Raw genomic sequence first — 18,778 nt, 5'->3', positions numbered from 1 at the left:
TCCATAGCTCAGGGGTTAGAGCACTGGTCTCGTAAACCAGGGGTCATGAGGTCCAATCTCACTGGGACCTAGTGTTTCCCAATGTTAAAATAGTCTATGCAATATCTTTAAGTGAGGAGAACCATTTCAATTTGGTCACATATTTGGATGGTTAATTTGGACAAAGACATATGATGTTCGGTCTAATCTGCTGATTGGTTACAAGAGCATGTCTAAAACATATTTGTTGCATTTTATTGGGCCGATTCTGTTCATGCTGATAGTTCCAACAAGTTTTTCACTATTATTATGAAACTATGGTAAGAGCTTTCCAATAATTTTACTTTAATGATAGCAAAAAAACACACACATTAGGAGGTTTTTAATACTTCTCACCCTGTTGTACACCTGTTCTGTTTCTGCTGACAGGCATGGTATTATCATTTCAGCTCACTACAGGACACTCTAACACAAAGTTGGAGAGCCATTAAAAATATGTCCAACTTTTTCAATATTTTCTATATAATTCAATTCAAGCAAAGACAGCTAATTTTTGCATTTATTTGATTTTCTGAAAAAGTTATATACTACATGCCCCAATCAAGGATATTGCAAATTTGTAGAATTTTTTTGTGAAAAGTCTACATTGGGACAAAAGCAACAATAAAATGATAACAGAGATTTGAAATTTGCAGAAGATTTTTTTCCATCACTAAGCAGAATGAACATACATAGTGCTGAAGTCTAGGCTCCATAGCTCAGGGGTTAGAGTACTGGTTTTGTAAACCAGCGGTCGTGAGTTCAAATCTCACTGAGGCCTAGTGCTACTTTCTTGTTACTGCTGCTAAAATATAAATTGCAGCTCCCAATGTTGAAATAGTCTGCTCAAGAGCTTTAAGTGAGGAGAATCATTTCAATTTGGTCACACATTTGGATATTCAATTTGTACACAGAGTTATGATGTTCAGTCTAATCTGCAAATTGGTTCCAAGAGCATGTCTTAAAATTATTTTATTGTACTGATTCTGTTCATGCTGATAATCCCATCATAATTTTTCAGTATCATTACAAACTGTAGAAAGAGCTTTTCCATAATTAAACTTTAAAGATAGCAACAATGGTATATACATTGTATTAATCTGTATTGTACCATGCAGGAATCGACTTCATCAGTTGATCCAGAAGAGTTTTGAATTGACAACTGTAGCTGCCAGAAGGCTTTTTTGGTCATGTAAGCATATATAAAGTACAAATGCAAGCATACTCAAGGTAATGACCACTATTGGTCACAAATATCTCAATATAAAGACATTCTGTCATATCATTTTGAAGGCATTCCAGACTAAGGAGCACAAGGTTTGTGAGGCATGGAAAACATGACCAACATTTCCTCAATTTTATATATACACCTGTTCAACATACAACAGCAAACTGAAAGTTTCTTTAAATTGTTTACTAGGTTATTAACTGCATGTCCCAAGCAGGCATTTCAGCAGTGGTCATTTGTTAAAAGTGTATATTTGGAGAATGAGCTACAACTAATAATATCCAATAAGATTACTGAAATTTGAAGAAAACTCTTTTCCACCATAATTCAGACCCCGTATTGGTCACAGTTCTGGCTACTTATGTGGCTCCATCTCTCAGGGGTTAGAGCACTGGTCTCGTAAACCAGGGGTCATGAGGTCCAATCTCACTGGGACCTAGTGTTTCCCAATGTTAAAATAGTCTATGCAATATCTTTAAGTGAGGAGAACCATTTCAATTTGGTCACACATTTGGATATTCAATTTGTACACAGAGTTATGATGTTCAGTCTAATCTGCTGATTGGTTACAAGAGCATGTCTAAAACATATTTGTTGCATTTTATTGGGCCGATTCTGTTCATGCTGATAGTTCCAACAAGTTTTTCACTATTATTATGAAACTATGGTAAGAGCTTTCCAATAATTTAACTTTAATGATAGCACAAAAACACACACATTAGGAGGTTTTTAATACTTCTCACCCTGTTGTACACCTGTTCTGTTTCTGCTGACAGGCATGGTATTATCATTTCAGCTCACTACAGGACACTCTAACACAAAGTTGGAGAGCCATTAAAAATATGTCCAACTTTTTCAATATTTTCTATATAATTCAATTCAAGCAAAGACAGCTAATTTTTTCATTTATTTGATTTTCTGAAAAAGTTATATACTACATGCCTCAATCAAGGATATTGCCAAATTTGTAGAATTTTTTTGTGAAAAGTCTACATTGGGACAAAAAGCGACAATAAAATGATAACAGAGATTTGAAATTTGCAAAAGATTTTTTTCCATCACTAAGCAGAATGAACATACATAGTGCTGAAGGCAAGGCTCCATAGCTCAGGGGTTAGAGCACTGGTCTTGTAAACCAGGGGTCGTGAGTTTTAATCTCACTGGGGCCTAGTGCTACTTTCTTGTTACTGCTGCTAAAATATAAATTGCAGCTCCCAATGTTGAAATAGTCTGCTCAAGAGCTTTAAGTGAGGAGAACCATTTCAATTTGGTCACACATTTGGATATTCAATTTGTACAGAGTTATGATGTTCAGTCTAATCTGCAAACTGGTTCCAAGAGCATGTCTTAAAATTATTTTATTGTACTGATTCTGTTCATGCTGATAATCCCATCATAATTTTTCAGTATCATTACAAACTGTAGAAAGAGCTTTTCCATAATTAAACTTTAAAGATAGCAACAATGGTATATACATTGTATTAATCTGTATTGTACCGTGCAGGAATCAACTTCATCAGTTGATCCAGAAGAGTTTTGAATTGACAACTGTAGCTGCCAGAAGGCTTTTTTGGTCATGTAAGCATATATAAAGTACAAATGCAAGCATACTCAAGGTAATGACCACTATTGGTCACAAATATCTCAATATAAAGACATTCTGTCATATCATTTTGAAGGCATTCCAGACTAAGGAGCACAAGGTTTGTGAGGCATGGAAAACATGACCAACATTTCCTCAATTTTATATATACACCTATTCAACATACAGCAGCAAACTGAAAGTTTCTTTAAATTGTTTAATAGGTTATTAACTGCATGTCCCAAGCAGGCATTTCAGCAGTGGTCATTTGTTAAAAGTGTATATTTGGAGAATGAGCTACAACTAATAATATCCAATAAGATTACTGAAATTTGAAGAAAACTCTTTTCCACCATAATTCAGACCCCGTATTGGTCACAGTTCTGGCTACTTATGTGGCTCCATCTCTCAGGGGTTATAGCACTGGTCTCGTAAACCAGGGGTCATGAGGTCCAATCTCACTGGGACCTAGTGTTTCCCAATGTTAAAATAGTCTATGCAATATCTTTAAGTGAGGAGAACCATTTCAATTTGGTCACATATTTGGATGGTTAATTTGGACAAAGACATATGATGTTCGGTCTAATCTGCTGATTGGTTACAAGAGCATGTCTAAAACATATTTGTTGCATTTTACTGGGCCGATTCTGTTCATGCTGATAGTTCCAACAAGTTTTTCACTATTATTATGAAACTATGGGAAGAGCTTTCCAATAATTTTACTTTAATGATAGCAAAAAAACACACACATTAGGAGGTTTTTAATACTTCTCACCCTGTTGTACACCTGTTCTGTTTCTGCTGACAGGCATGGTATTATCATTTCAGCTCACTACAGGACACTCTAACACAAAGTTGGAGAGCCATTAAAAATATGTCCAACTTTTTCAATATTTTCTATATAATTCAATTCAAGCAAAGACAGCTAATTTTTGCATTTATTTGATTTTCTGAAAAAGTTATATACTACATGCCTCAATCAAGGATATTGCAAATTTATAGAATTTTTTTGTGAAAAGTCTACATTGGGACAAAAGCAACAATAAAATGATAACAGAGATTTGAAATTTGCAGAAGATTTTTTTCCATCACTAAGCAGAATGAACATACATAGTGCTGAAGGCAAGGCTCCATAGCTCAGGGGTTAGAGCATTGGTCTTGTAAACCAGGGGTCGTGAGTTCAAATCTCACTGAGGCTACTTTCTTGTTACTGCTGCTAAAATATAAATTGCAGCTCCCAATGTTGAAATAGTCTGCTCAAGAGCTTTAAGTGAGGAGAACCATTTCAATTTGGTCACACATTTGGATATTCAATTTGTACACAGAGTTATGATGTTCAGTCTAATCTGCAAATTGGTTCCAAGAGCATGTCTTAAAATTATTTTATTGTACTGATTCTGTTCATGCTGATAATCCCATCATAATTTTTCAGTATCATTACAAACTGTAGAAAGAGCTTTTCCATAATTAAACTTTAAAGATAGCAACAATGGTATATACATTGTATTAATCTGTATTGTACCGTGCAGGAATCAACTTCATCAGTTGATCCAGAAGAGTTTTGAATTGACAACTGTAGCTGCCAGAAGGCTTTTTTGGTCATGTAAGCATATATAAAGTACAAATGCAAGCATACTCAATGTAATGACCACTATTGGTCACAAATATCTCAATATAAAGACATTCTGTCATATCATTTTGAAGGCATTCCAGACTAAAGAGCACAAGGTTTGTGAGGCATGGAAAACATGACCAACATTTCCTCAATTTTATATATACACCTATTCAACATACAACAGCAAACTGAAAGTTTCTTTAAATTGTTTACTAGGTTATTAACTGCATGTCCCAAGCAGGCATTTCAGCAGTGGTCATTTGTTAAAAGTGTATATTTGGAGAATGAGCTACAACTAATAATATCCAATAAGATTACTGAAATTTGAAGAAAATTCTTTTCCACCATAATTCAGACCCCGTATTGGTCACAGTTCTGGCTACTTATGTGGCTCCATCTCTCAGGGGTTATAGCACTGGTCTCGTAAACCAGGGGTCATGAGGTCCAATCTCACTGGGACCTAGTGTTTCCCAATGTTAAAATAGTCTATGCAATATCTTTAAGTGAGGAGAACCATTTCAATTTGGTCACACATTTGGATATTCAATTTGTACACAGAGTTATGATGTTCAGTCTAATCTGCTGATTGGTTCCAAGAGCATGTCTTAAAATTATTTTATTGTACTGATTCTGTTCATGCTGATAATCCCATCATAATTTTTCAGTATCATTACAAACTGTAGAAAGAGCTTTTCCATAATTAAACTTTAAAGATAGCAACAATGGTATATACATTGTATTAATCTGTATTGTACCGTGCAGGAATCAACTTCATCAGTTGATCCAGAAGAGTTTTGAATTGACAACTGTAGCTGCCAGAAGGCTTTTTTGGTCATGTAAGCATATATAAAGTACAAATGCAAGCATACTCAATGTAATGACCACTATTGGTCACAAATATCTCAATATAAAGACATTCTGTCATATCATTTTGAAGGCATTCCAGACTAAGGAGCACAAGGTTTGTGAGGCATGGAAAACATGACCAACATTTCCTCAATTTTATATATACACCTATTCAACATACAGCAGCAAACTGAAAGTTTCTTTAAATTGTTTAATAGGTTATTAACTGCATGTCCCAAGCAGGCATTTCAGCAGTGGTCATTTGTTAAAAGTGTATATTTGGAGAATGAGCTACAACTAATAATATCCAATAAGATTACTGAAATTTGAAGAAAACTATTTTCCACCATAATTCAGACCCCGTATTGGTCACAGTTCTGGCTACTTATGTGGCTCCATAGCTCAGGGGTTAGAGCACTGGTCTCGTAAACCAGGGGTCATGAGGTCCAATCTCACTGGGACCTAGTGTTTCCCAATGTTAAAATAGTCTATGCAATATCTTTAAGTGAGGAGAACCATTTCAATTTGGTCACATATTTGGATGGTTAATTTGGACAAAGACATATGATGTTCAGTCTAATCTGCTGATTGGTTACAAGAGCATGTCTAAAACATATTTGTTGCATTTTATTGGGCCGATTTTGTTCATGCTGATAGTTCCAACAAGTTTTTCACTATTATTATGAAACTATGGTAAGAGCTTTCCAATAATTTTACTTTAATGATAGCAAAAAAACACACACACATTAGGAGGTTTTTAATACTTCTCACCCTGTTGTACACCTGTTCTGTTTCTGCTGACAGGCATGGTATTATCATTTCAGCTCACTACAGGACACTCTAACACAAAGTTGGAGAGCCATTAAAAATATGTCCAACTTTTTCAATATTTTCTATATAATTCAATTCAAGCAAAGACAGCTAATTTTTGCATTTATTTGATTTTTTGAAAAAGTTATATACTACATGCCTCAATCAAGGATATTGTCAAATTTGTAGAATTTTTTTGTGAAAAGTCTACATTGGGACAAAAAGCGACAATAAAATGATAACAGAGATTTGAAATTTGCAAAAGATTTTTTTCCATCACTAAGCAGAATGAGCATACATAGTGCTGAAGGCAAGGCTCCATAGCTCAGGGGTTAGAGCACTGGTCTTGTAAACCAGGGGTCGTGAGTTTAAATCTCACTGGGGCCTAGTGCTACTTTCTTGTTACTGCTGCTAAAATATAAATTGCAACTCCCAATGTTGAAATAGTCTGCTCAAGAGCTTTAAGTGAGGAGAACCATTTCAATTTGGTCACACATTTGGATATTCAATTTGTACACAGAGTTATGATGTTCAGTCTAATCTGCAAACTGGTTCCAAGAGCATGTCTTAAAATTATTTTATTGTACTGATTCTGTTCATGCTGATAATCCCATCATAATTTTTCAGTATCATTACAAACTGTAGAAAGAGCTTTTCCATAATTAAACTTTAAAGATAGCAACAATGGTATATACATTGTATTAATCTGTATTGTACCGTGCAGGAATCAACTTCATCAGTTGATCCAGAAGAGTTTTGAATTGACAACTGTAGCTGCCAGAAGGCTTTTTTGGTCATGTAAGCATATATAAAGTACAAATGCAAGCATACTCAAGGTAATGACCACTATTGGTCACAAATATCTCAATATAAAGACATTCTGTCATATCATTTTGAAGGCATTCCAGACTAAGGAGCACAAGGTTTGTGAGGCATGGAAAACATGACCAACATTTCCTCAATTTTATATATACACCTATTCAACATACAGCAGCAAACTGAAAGTTTCTTTAAATTGTTTAATAGGTTATTAACTGCATGTCCCAAGCAGGCATTTCAGCAGTGGTCATTTGTTAAAAGTGTATATTTGGAGAATGAGCTACAACTAATAATATCCAATAAGATTACTGAAATTTGAAGAAAACTCTTTTCCACCATAATTCAGACCCCGTATTGGTCACAGTTCTGGCTACTTATGTGGCTCCATCTCTCAGGGGTTAGAGCACTGGTCTCGTAAACCAGGGGTCATGAGGTCCAATCTCACTGGGACCTAGTGTTTCCCAATGTTAAAATAGTCTATGCAATATCTTTAAGTGAGGAGAACCATTTCAATTTGGTCACACATTTGGATATTCAATTTGTACACAGAGTTATGATGTTCAGTCTAATCTGCTGATTGGTTACAAGAGCATGTCTAAAACATATTTGTTGCATTTTATTGGGCCGATTCTGTTCATGCTGATAGTTCCAACAAGTTTTTCACTATTATTATGAAACTATGGTAAGAGCTTTCCAATAATTTAACTTTAATGATAGCACAAAAACACACACATTAGGAGGTTTTTAATACTTCTCACCCTGTTGTACACCTGTTCTGTTTCTGCTGACAGGCATGGTATTATCATTTCAGCTCACTACAGGACACTCTAACACAAAGTTGGAGAGCCATTAAAAATATGTCCAACTTTTTCAATATTTTCTATATAATTCAATTCAAGCAAAGACAGCTAATTTTTGCATTTATTTGATTTTCTGAAAAAGTTATATACTACATGCCTCAATCAAGGATATTGCAAATTTGTAGAATTTTTTTGTGAAAAGTCTACATTGGGACAAAAAGCGACTATAAAATGATAACAGAGATTTGAAATTTGCAGAAGATTTTTTTCCATCACTAAGCAGAATGAACATACATAGTGCTGAAGGCAAGGCTCCATAGCTCAGGGGTTAGAGCACTGGTCTTGTAAACCAGTGGTCGTGAGTTTAAATCTCACTGGGGCCTAGTGCTACTTTCTTGTTACTGCTGCTAAAATATAAATTGCAACTCCCAATGTTGAAATAGTCTGCTCAAGAGCTTTAAGTGAGGAGAACCATTTCAATTTGGTCACACATTTGGATATTCAATTTGTACACAGAGTTATGATGTTCAGTCTAATCTGCAAACTGGTTCCAAGAGCATGTCTTAAAATTATTTTATTGTACTGATTCTGTTCATGCTGATAATCCCATCATAATTTTTCAGTATCATTACAAACTGTAGAAAGAGCTTTTCCATAATTAAACTTTAAAGATAGCAACAATGGTATATACATTGTATTAATCTGTATTGTACCGTGCAGGAATCAACTTCATCAGTTGATCCAGAAGAGTTTTGAATTGACAACTGTAGCTGCCAGAAGGCTTTTTTGGTCATGTAAGCATATATAAAGTACAAATGCAAGCATACTCAAGGTAATGACCACTATTGGTCACAAATATCTCAATATAAAGACATTCTGTCATATCATTTTGAAGGCATTCCAGACTAAGGAGCACAAGGTTTGTGAGGCATGGAAAACATGACCAACATTTCCTCAATTTTATATATACACCTATTCAACATACAGCAGCAAACTGAAAGTTTCTTTAAATTGTTTAATAGGTTATTAACTGCATGTCCCAAGCAGGCATTTCAGCAGTGGTCATTTGTTAAAAGTGTATATTTGGAGAATGAGCTACAACTAATAATATCCAATAAGATTACTGAAATTTGAAGAAAACTATTTTCCACCATAATTCAGACCCCGTATTGGTCACAGTTCTGGCTACTTATGTGGCTCCATAGCTCAGGGGTTAGAGCACTGGTCTCGTAAACCAGGGGTCATGAGGTCCAATCTCACTGGGACCTAGTGTTTCCCAATGTTAAAATAGTCTATGCAATATCTTTAAGTGAGGAGAACCATTTCAATTTGGTCACATATTTGGATGGTTAATTTGGACAAAGACATATGATGTTCAGTCTAATCTGCTGATTGGTTACAAGAGCATGTCTAAAACATATTTGTTGCATTTTATTGGGCCGATTCTGTTCATGCTGATAGTTCCAACAAGTTTTTCACTATTATTATGAAACTATGGTAAGAGCTTTCCAATAATTTAACTTTAATGATAGCAAAAAAACACACACATTAGGAGGTTTTTAATACTTCTCACCCTGTTGTACACCTGTTCTGTTTCTGCTGACAGGCATGGTATTATCATTTCAGCTCACTACAGGACACTCTAACACAAAGTTGGAGAGCCATTAAAAATATGTCCAACTTTTTCAATATTTTCTATATAATTCAATTCAAGCAAAGACAGCTAATTTTTGCATTTATTTGATTTTTTGAAAAAGTTATATACTACATGCCTCAATCAAGGATATTGTCAAATTTGTAGAATTTTTTTGTGAAAAGTCTACATTGGGACAAAAAGCGACAATAAAATGATAACAGAGATTTGAAATTTGCAAAAGATTTTTTTCCATCACTAAGCAGAATGAGCATACATAGTGCTGAAGGCAAGGCTCCATAGCTCAGGGGTTAGAGCACTGGTCTTGTAAACCAGGGGTCGTGAGTTTAAATCTCACTGGGGCCTAGTGCTACTTTCTTGTTACTGCTGCTAAAATATAAATTGCAACTCCCAATGTTGAAATAGTCTGCTCAAGAGCTTTAAGTGAGGAGAACCATTTCAATTTGGTCACACATTTGGATATTCAATTTGTACACAGAGTTATGATGTTCAGTCTAATCTGCAAATTGGTTCCAAGAGCATGTCTTAAAATTATTTTATTGTACTGATTCTGTTCATGCTGATAATCCCATCATAATTTTTCAGTATCATTACAAACTGTAGAAAGAGCTTTTCCATAATTAAACTTTAAAGATAGCAACAATGGTATATACATTGTATTAATCTGTATTGTACCGTGCAGGAATCAACTTCATCAGTTGATCCAGAAGAGTTTTGAATTGACAACTGTAGCTGCCAGAAGGCTTTTTTGGTCATGTAAGCATATATAAAGTACAAATACAAGCATACTCAAGGTAATGACCACTATTGGTCACAAATATCTCAATATAAAGACATTCTGTCATATCATTTTGAAGGCATTCCAGACTAAGGAGTACAAGGTGTGTGAGGCATGGAAAACATGACCAACATTTCCTCAATTTTATATATACACCTATTCAACATACAACAGCAAACTGAAAGTTTCTTTAAATTGTTACTAGGTTATTAACTGCATGTCCCAAGCAGGCATTTCAGCAGTGGTCATTTGTTAAAAGTGTATATTTGGAGAATGAGCTACAACTAATAATATCCAATAAGATTACTGAAATTTGAAGAAAACTCTTTTCCACCATAATTCAGACCCCGTATTGGTCACAGTTCTGGCTACTTATGTAGCTCCATCTCTCAGGGGTTAGAGCACTGGTCTCGTAAACCAGGGGTCATGAGGTCCAATCTCACTGGGACCTAGTGTTTCCCAATGTTAAAATAGTCTATGCAATATCTTTAAGTGAGGAGAACCATTTCAATTTGGTCACATATTTGGATGGTTAATTTGGACAAAGACATATGATGTTCGGTCTAATCTGCTGATTGGTTACAAGAGCATGTCTAAAACATATTTGTTGCATTTTATTGGGCCGATTCTGTTCATGCTGATAGTTCCAAGTTTTTCACTATTATTATGAAACTATGGTAAGAGCTTTCCAATAATTTTACTTTAATGATAGCAAAAAAACACACACATTAGGAGGTTTTTAATACTTCTCACCCTGTTGTACACCTGTTCTGTTTCTGCTGACAGGCATGGTATTATCATTTCAGCTCACTACAGGACACTCTAACACAAAGTTGGAGAGCCATTAAAAATATGTCCAACTTTTTCAATATTTTCTATATAATTCAATTCAAGCAAAGACAGCTAATTTTTGCATTTATTTGATTTTCTAAAAAAGTTATATACTACATGCCTCAATCAAGGATATTGCAAATTTATAGAATTTTTTTGTGAAAAGTCTACATTGGGACAAAAGCAACAATAAAATGATAACAGAGATTTGAAATTTGCAGAAGATTTTTTTCCATCACTAAGCAGAATGAACATACATAGTGCTGAAGGCAAGGCTCCATACCTCAGGGGTTAGAGCACTGGTCTTGTAAACCAGGGGTTGTGAGTTCAAATCTCACTGAGGCCTAGTGCTACTTTCTTGTTACTGCTGCTAAAATATAAATTGCAGCTCCCAATGTTGAAATAGTCTGCTCAAGAGCTTTAAGTGAGGAGAACCATTTCAATTTGGTCACACATTTGGATATTCAATTTGTACACAGAGTTATGATGTTCAGTCTAATCTGCAAATTGGTTCCAAGAGCATGTCTTAAAATTATTTTATTGTACTGATTCTGTTCATGCTGATAATCCCATCATAATTTTTCAGTATCATTACAAACTGTAGAAAGAGCTTTTCCATAATTAAACTTTAAAGATAGCAACAATGGTATATACATTGTATTGTACCGTGCAGGAATCAACTTCATCAGTTGATCCAGAAGAGTTTTGAATTGACAACTGTAGCTGCCAGAAGGCTTTTTTGGTCATGTAAGCATATATAAAGTACAAATGCAAGCATACTCAAGGTAATGACCACTATTGGTCACAAATATCTCAATATAAAGACATTCTGTCATATCATTTTGAAGGCATTCCAGACTAAGGAGCACAAGGTTTGTGAGGCATGGAAAACATGACCAACATTTCCTCAATTTTATATATACACCTATTCAACATACAGCGGCAAACTGAAAGTTTCTTTAAATTGTTTAATAGGTTATTAACTGCATGTCCCAAGCAGGCATTTCAGCAGTGGTCATTTGTTAAAAGTGTATATTTGGAGAATGAGCTACAACTAATAATATCCAATAAGATTACTGAAATTTGAAGAAAACTCTTTTCCACCATAATTCAGACCCCGTATTGGTCACAGTTCTGGCTACTTATGTGGCTCCATCTCTCAGGGGTTAGAGCACTGGTCTCGTAAACCAGGGGTCATGAGGTCCAATCTCACTGGGACCTAGTGTTTCCCAATGTTAAAATAGTCTATGCAATATCTTTAAGTGAGGAGAACCATTTCAATTTGGTCACATATTTGGATGGTTAATTTGGACAAAGACATATGATGTTCGGTCTAATCTGCTGATTGGTTACAAGAGCATGTCTAAAACATATTTGTTGCATTTTATTGGGCCGATTCTGTTCATGCTGATAGTTCCAACAAGTTTTTCACTATTATTAGGAAACTATGGTAAGAGCTTTCCAATAATTTTACTTTAATGATAGCAAAAAAACACACACATTAGGAGGTTTTTAATACTTCTCACCCTGTTGTACACCTGTTCTGTTTCTGCTGACAGGCATGGTATTATCATTTCAGCTCACTACAGGACACTCTAACACAAAGTTGGAGAGCCATTAAAAATATGTCCAACTTTTTCAATATTTTCTATATAATTCAATTCAAGCAAAGACAGCTAATTTTTGCATTTATTTGATTTTCTGAAAAAGTTATATACTACATGCCTCAATCAAGGATATTGCAAATTTATAGAATTTTTTTGTGAAAAGTCTACATTGGGACAAAAGCAACAATAAAATGATAACAGAGATTTGAAATTTGCAGAAGATTTTTTTCCATCACTAAGCAGAATGAACATACATAGTGCTGAAGGCAAGGCTCCATAGCTCAGGGGTTAGAGCACTGGTCTTGTAAACCAGGGGTTGTGAGTTCAAATCTCACTGAGGCCTAGTGCTACTTTCTTGTTAGTGCTGCCAAAATATAAATTGCAGCTCTCAATGTTGAAATAGTCTGCTCAAGAGCTTTAAGTGAGGAGAACCATTTCAATTTGGTCACACATTTGGATATTCAATTTGTACACAGAGTTATGATGTTCAGTCTAATCTGCAAACTGGTTCCAAGAGCATGTCTTAAAATTATTTTATTGTACTGATTCTGTTCATGCTGATAATCCCATCATAATTTTTCAGTATCATTACAAACTGTAGAAAGAGCTTTTCCATAGTTAAACTTTAAAGATAGCAACAATGGTATATACATTGTATTAATCTGTATTGTACCGTGCAGGAATCAACTTCATCAGTTGATCCAGAAGAGTTTTGAATTGACAACTGTAGCTGCCAGAAGGCTTTTTTGGTCATGTAAGCATATATAAAGTACAAATGCAAGCATACTCAAGGTAATGACCACTATTGGTCACAAATATCTCAATATAAAGACATTCTGTCATATCATTTTGAAGGCATTCCAGACTAAGGAGCACAAGGTTTGTGAGGCATGGAAAACATGACCAACATTTCCTCAATTTTATATATACACCTATTCAACATACAGCAGCAAACTGAAAGTTTCTTTAAATTGTTTAATAGGTTATTAACTGCATGTCCCAAGCAGGCATTTCAGCAGTGGTCATTTGTTAAAAGTGTATATTTGGAGAATGAGCTACAACTAATAATATCCAATAAGATTACTGAAATTTGAAGAAAACTCTTTTCCACCATAATTCAGACCCCGTATTGGTCACAGTTCTGGCTACTTATGTGGCTCCATCTCTCAGGGGTTAGAGCACTGGTCTCGTAAACCAGGGGTCATGAGGTCCAATCTCACTGGGACCTAGTGTTTCCCAATGTTAAAATAGTCTATGCAATATCTTTAAGTGAGGAGAACCATTTCAATTTGGTCACATATTTGGATGGTTAATTTGGACAAAGACATATGATGTTCGGTCTAATCTGCTGATTGGTTACAAGAGCATGTCTAAAACATATTTGTTGCATTTTATTGGGCCGATTCTGTTCATGCTGATAGTTCCAACAAGTTTTTCACTATTATTATGAAACTATGGTAAGAGCTTTCCAATAATTTTACTTTAATGATAGCAAAAAAACACACACATTAGGAGGTTTTTAATACTTCTCACCCTGTTGTACACCTGTTCTGTTTCTGCTGACAGGCATGGTATTATCATTTCAGCTCACTACAGGACACTCTAACACAAAGTTGGAGAGCCATTAAAAATATGTCCAACTTTTTCAATATTTTCTATATAATTCAATTCAAGCAAAGACAGCTAATTTTTGCATTTATTTGATTTTCTGAAAAAGTTATATACTACATGCCTCAATCAAGGATATTGCAAATTTATAGAATTTTTTTGTGAAAAGTCTACATTGGGACAAAAGCAACAATAAAATGATAACAGAGATTTGAAATTTGCAGAAGATTTTTTTCCATCACTAAGCAGAATGAACATACATAGTGCTGAAGGCAAGGCTCCATAGCTCAGGTGTTAGAGCACTGGTCTTGTAAACCAGGGGTTGTGAGTTCAAATCTCACTGAGGCCTAGTGCTACTTTCTTGTTAGTGCTGCCAAAATATAAATTGCAGCTCTCAATGTTGAAATAGTCTGCTCAAGAGCTTTAAGTGAGGAGAACCATTTCAATTTGGTCACACATTTGGATATTCAATTTGTACACAGAGTTATGATGTTCAGTCTAATCTGCAAACTGGTTCCAAGAGCATGTCTTAAAATTATTTTATTGTACTGATTCTGTTCATGCTGATAATCCCATCATAATTTTTCAGTATCATTACAAACTGTAGAAAGAGCTTTTCCATAGTTAAACTTTAAAGATAGCAACAATGGTATATACATTGTATTAATCTGTATTGTACCGTGCAGGAATCAACTTCATCAGTTGATCCAGAAGAGTTTTGAATTGACAACTGTAGCTGCCAGAAGGCTTTTTTGGTCATGTAAGCATATATAAAGTACAAATGCAAGCATACTCAAGGTAATGACCACTATTGGTCACAAATATCTCAATATAAAGACATTCTGTCATATCATTTTGAAGGCATTCCAGACTAAGGAGCACAAGGTTTGTGAGGCATGGAAAACATGACCAACATTTCCTCAATTTTATATATACACCTATTCAACATACAGCAGCAAACTGAAAGTTTCTTTAAATTGTTTAATAGGTTATTAACTGCATGTCCCAAGCAGGCATTTCAGCAGTGGTCATTTGTTAAAAGTGTATATTTGGAGAATGAGCTACAACTAATAATATCCAATAAGATTACTGAAATTTGAAGAAAACTCTTTTCCACCATAATTCAGACCCCGTATTGGTCACAGTTCTGGCTACTTATGTGGCTCCATCTCTCAGGGGTTAGAGCACTGGTCTCGTAAACCAGGGGTCATGAGGTCCAATCTCACTGGGACCTAGTGTTTCCCAATGTTAAAATAGTCTATGCAATATCTTTAAGTGAGGAGAACCATTTCAATTTGGTCACATATTTGGATGGTTAATTTGGACAAAGACATATGATGTTCGGTCTAATCTGCTGATTGGTTACAAGAGCATGTCTAAAACATATTTGTTGCATTTTATTGGGCCGATTCTGTTCATGCTGATAGTTCCAACAAGTTTTTCACTATTATTATGAAACTATGGTAAGAGCTTTCCAATAATTTTACTTTAATGATAGCAAAAAAACACACACATTAGGAGGTTTTTAATACTTCTCACCCTGTTGTACACCTGTTCTGTTTCTGCTGACAGGCATGGTATTATCATTTCAGCTCACTACAGGACACTCTAACACAAAGTTGGAGAGCCATTAAAAATATGTCCAACTTTTTCAATATTTTCTATATAATTCAATTCAAGCAAAGACAGCTAATTTTTGCATTTATTTGATTTTCTGAAAAAGTTATATACTACATGCCTCAATCAAGGATATTGCAAATTTATAGAATTTTTTTGTGAAAAGTCTACATTGGGACAAAAGCAACAATAAAATGATAACAGAGATTTGAAATTTGCAGAAGATTTTTTTCCATCACTAAGCAGAATGAACATACATAGTGCTGAAGGCAAGGCTCCATATCTCAGGGGTTAGAGCACTGGTCTTGTAAACCAGGGGTTGTGAGTTCAAATCTCACTGAGGCCTAGTGCTACTTTCTTGTTACTGCTGCTAAAATATAAATTGCAGCTCCCAATGTTGAAATAGTCTGCTCAAGAGCTTTAAGTGAGGAGAACCATTTCAATTTGGTCACACATTTGGATATTCAATTTGTACACAGAGTTATGATGTTCAGTCTAATCTGCAAATTGGTTCCAAGAGCATGTCTTAAAATTATTTTATTGTACTGATTCTGTTCATGCTGATAATCCCATCATAATTTTTCAGTATCATTACAAACTGTAGAAAGAGCTTTTCCATAATTAAACTTTAAAGATAGCAACAATGGTATATACATTGTATTGTACCGTGCAGGAATCAACTTCATCAGTTGATCCAGAAGAGTTTTGAATTGACAACTGTAGCTGCCAGAAGGCTTTTTTGGTCATGTAAGCATATATAAAGTACAAATGCAAGCATACTCAAGGTAATGACCACTATTGGTCACAAATATCTCAATATAAAGACATTCTGTCATATCATTTTGAAGGCATTCCAGACTAAGGAGCACAAGGTTTGTGAGGCATGGAAAACATGACCAACATTTCCTCAATTTTATATATACACCTATTCAACATACAGCGGCAAACTGAAAGTTTCTTTAAATTGTTTAATAGGTTATTAACTGCATGTCCCAAGCAGGCATTTCAGCAGTGGTCATTTGTTAAAAGTGTATATTTGGAGAATGAGCTACAACTAATAATATCCAATAAGATTACTGAAATTTGAAGAAAACTCTTTTCCACCATAATTCAGACCCCGTATTGGTCACAGGTCTGGCTACTTATGTGGCTCCATAGCTCAGGGGTTAGAGCACTGGTCTCGTAAACCAGGGGTCATGAGGTCCAATCTCACTGGGACCTAGTGTTTCCCAATGTTAAAATAGTCTATGCAATATCTTTAAGTGAGGAGAACCATTTCAATTTGGTCACATATTTGGATATTCAATTTGTACACAGAGTTATGATGTTCAGTCTAATCTGCTGATTGGTTACAAGAGCATGTCTAAAACATATTTGTTGCATTTTATTGGGCCGATTCTATTCATGCTGGTAGTTCCAACAAGTTTTTCACTATTATTATGAAACTATGGTAAGAGCTTTCCAATAATTTAACTTTAATGATAGCACAAAAACACACACATTAGGAGGTTTTTAATACTTCTCACCCTGTTGTACACCTGTTCTGTTTCTGCTGACAGGCATGGTATTATCATTTCAGCTCACTACAGGACACTCTAACACAAAGTTGGAGAGCCATTAAAAATATGTCCAACTTTTTCAATATTTTCTATATAATTCAATTCAAGCAAAGACAGCTAATTTTTGCATTTATTTGATTTTCTGAAAAAGTTATATACTACATGCCTCAATCAAGGATATTGTCAAATTTGTAGAATTTTTTTGTGAAAAGTCTACATTGGGACAAAAAGCGACAATAAAATGATAACAGAGATTTGAAATTTGCAAAAGATTTTTTTCCATCACTAAGCAGAATGAGCATACATAGTGCTGAAGGCAAGGCTCCATAGCTCAGGGGTTAGAGCACTGGTCTTGTAAACCAGGGGTCGTGAGTTTAAATCTCACTGGGGCCTAGTGCTACTTTCTTGTTACTGCTGCTAAAATATAAATTGCAACTCCCAATGTTGAAATAGTCTGCTCAAGAGCTTTAAGTGAGGAGAACCATTTCAATTTGGTCACACATTTGGATATTCAATTTGTACACAGAGTTATGATGTTCAGTCTAATCTGCAAACTGGTTTCAAGAGCATGTCTTAAAATTATTTTATTGTACTGATTCTGTTCATGCTGATAATCCCATCATAATTTTTCAGTATCATTACAAACTGTAGAAAGAGCTTTTCCATAATTAAACTTTAAAGATAGCAACAATGGTATATACATTGTATTAATCTGTATTGTACCGTGCAGGAATCAACTTCATCAGTTGATCCAGAAGAGTTTTGAATTGACAACTGTAGCTGCCAGAAGGCTTTTTTGGTCATGTAAGCATATATAAAGTACAAATGCAAGCATACTCAAGGTAATGACCACTATTGGTCACAAATATCTCAATATAAAGACATTCTGTCATATCATTTTGAAGGCATTCCAGACTAAGGAGCACAAGGTTTGTGAGGCATGGAAAACATGACCAACATTTCCTCAATTTTATATATACACCTATTCAACATACAGCAGCAAACTGAAAGTTTCTTTAAATTGTTTAATAGGTTATTAACTGCATGTCCCAAGCAGGCATTTCAGCAGTGGTCATTTGTTAAAAGTGTATATTTGGAGAATGAGCTACAACTAATAATATCCAATAAGATTACTGAAATTTGAAGAAAACTCTTTTCCACCATAATTCAGACCCCGTATTGGTCACAGTTCTGGCTACTTATGTGGCTCCATCTCTCAGGGGTTAGAGCACTGGTCTCGTAAACCAGGGGTCATGAGGTCCAATCTCACTGGGACCTAGTGTTTCCCAATGTTAAAATAGTCTATGCAATATCTTTAAGTGAGGAGAACCATTTCAATTTGGTCACATATTTGGATGGTTAATTTGGACAAAGACATATGATGTTCAGTCTAATCTGCTGATTGG

General features: G+C 35.0%; 11 non-coding genes across 11 annotated transcripts; all 11 read left to right on the top strand.

The window, feature by feature from the left end:
* The first annotated feature begins 726 nt into the window (after window positions 1–726).
* On the top strand, window positions 727–799 carry TRNAT-UGU (transfer RNA threonine (anticodon UGU)). Its single transcript has one exon. It is a non-coding gene; the product is annotated as a tRNA-Thr (tRNA).
* Window positions 800–2,342: 1,543 nt separating this feature from the next.
* On the top strand, window positions 2,343–2,415 carry TRNAT-UGU (transfer RNA threonine (anticodon UGU)). The gene has a single exon. It is a non-coding gene; the product is annotated as a tRNA-Thr (tRNA).
* A 1,539-nt stretch (window positions 2,416–3,954) lies between these two features.
* On the top strand, window positions 3,955–4,027 carry TRNAT-UGU (transfer RNA threonine (anticodon UGU)). Its single transcript has one exon. It is a non-coding gene; the product is annotated as a tRNA-Thr (tRNA).
* A 2,386-nt stretch (window positions 4,028–6,413) lies between these two features.
* TRNAT-UGU (transfer RNA threonine (anticodon UGU)) lies at window positions 6,414–6,486 on the top strand. The gene has a single exon. It is a non-coding gene; the product is annotated as a tRNA-Thr (tRNA).
* A 1,542-nt stretch (window positions 6,487–8,028) lies between these two features.
* On the top strand, window positions 8,029–8,101 carry TRNAT-UGU (transfer RNA threonine (anticodon UGU)). The gene has a single exon. It is a non-coding gene; the product is annotated as a tRNA-Thr (tRNA).
* Window positions 8,102–9,644: 1,543 nt separating this feature from the next.
* Window positions 9,645–9,717, top strand: TRNAT-UGU (transfer RNA threonine (anticodon UGU)). The gene has a single exon. It is a non-coding gene; the product is annotated as a tRNA-Thr (tRNA).
* A 1,537-nt stretch (window positions 9,718–11,254) lies between these two features.
* TRNAT-UGU (transfer RNA threonine (anticodon UGU)) lies at window positions 11,255–11,327 on the top strand. The gene has a single exon. It is a non-coding gene; the product is annotated as a tRNA-Thr (tRNA).
* A 1,531-nt stretch (window positions 11,328–12,858) lies between these two features.
* TRNAT-UGU (transfer RNA threonine (anticodon UGU)) lies at window positions 12,859–12,931 on the top strand. The gene has a single exon. It is a non-coding gene; the product is annotated as a tRNA-Thr (tRNA).
* A 1,541-nt stretch (window positions 12,932–14,472) lies between these two features.
* Window positions 14,473–14,545, top strand: TRNAT-UGU (transfer RNA threonine (anticodon UGU)). Its single transcript has one exon. It is a non-coding gene; the product is annotated as a tRNA-Thr (tRNA).
* A 1,541-nt stretch (window positions 14,546–16,086) lies between these two features.
* Window positions 16,087–16,159, top strand: TRNAT-UGU (transfer RNA threonine (anticodon UGU)). The gene has a single exon. It is a non-coding gene; the product is annotated as a tRNA-Thr (tRNA).
* Window positions 16,160–17,692: 1,533 nt separating this feature from the next.
* TRNAT-UGU (transfer RNA threonine (anticodon UGU)) lies at window positions 17,693–17,765 on the top strand. Its single transcript has one exon. It is a non-coding gene; the product is annotated as a tRNA-Thr (tRNA).
* Window positions 17,766–18,778: the final 1,013 nt, after the last annotated feature.

Source organism: Pseudophryne corroboree, chromosome 11 (genome assembly GCF_028390025.1).
Source record: "Pseudophryne corroboree isolate aPseCor3 chromosome 11, aPseCor3.hap2, whole genome shotgun sequence".
Lineage (NCBI taxonomy): Eukaryota > Metazoa > Chordata > Amphibia > Anura > Myobatrachidae > Pseudophryne > Pseudophryne corroboree.
Note: the sequence above shows the minus strand (reverse complement) of the source record. Positions and strands in the feature narration are given on the sequence as shown.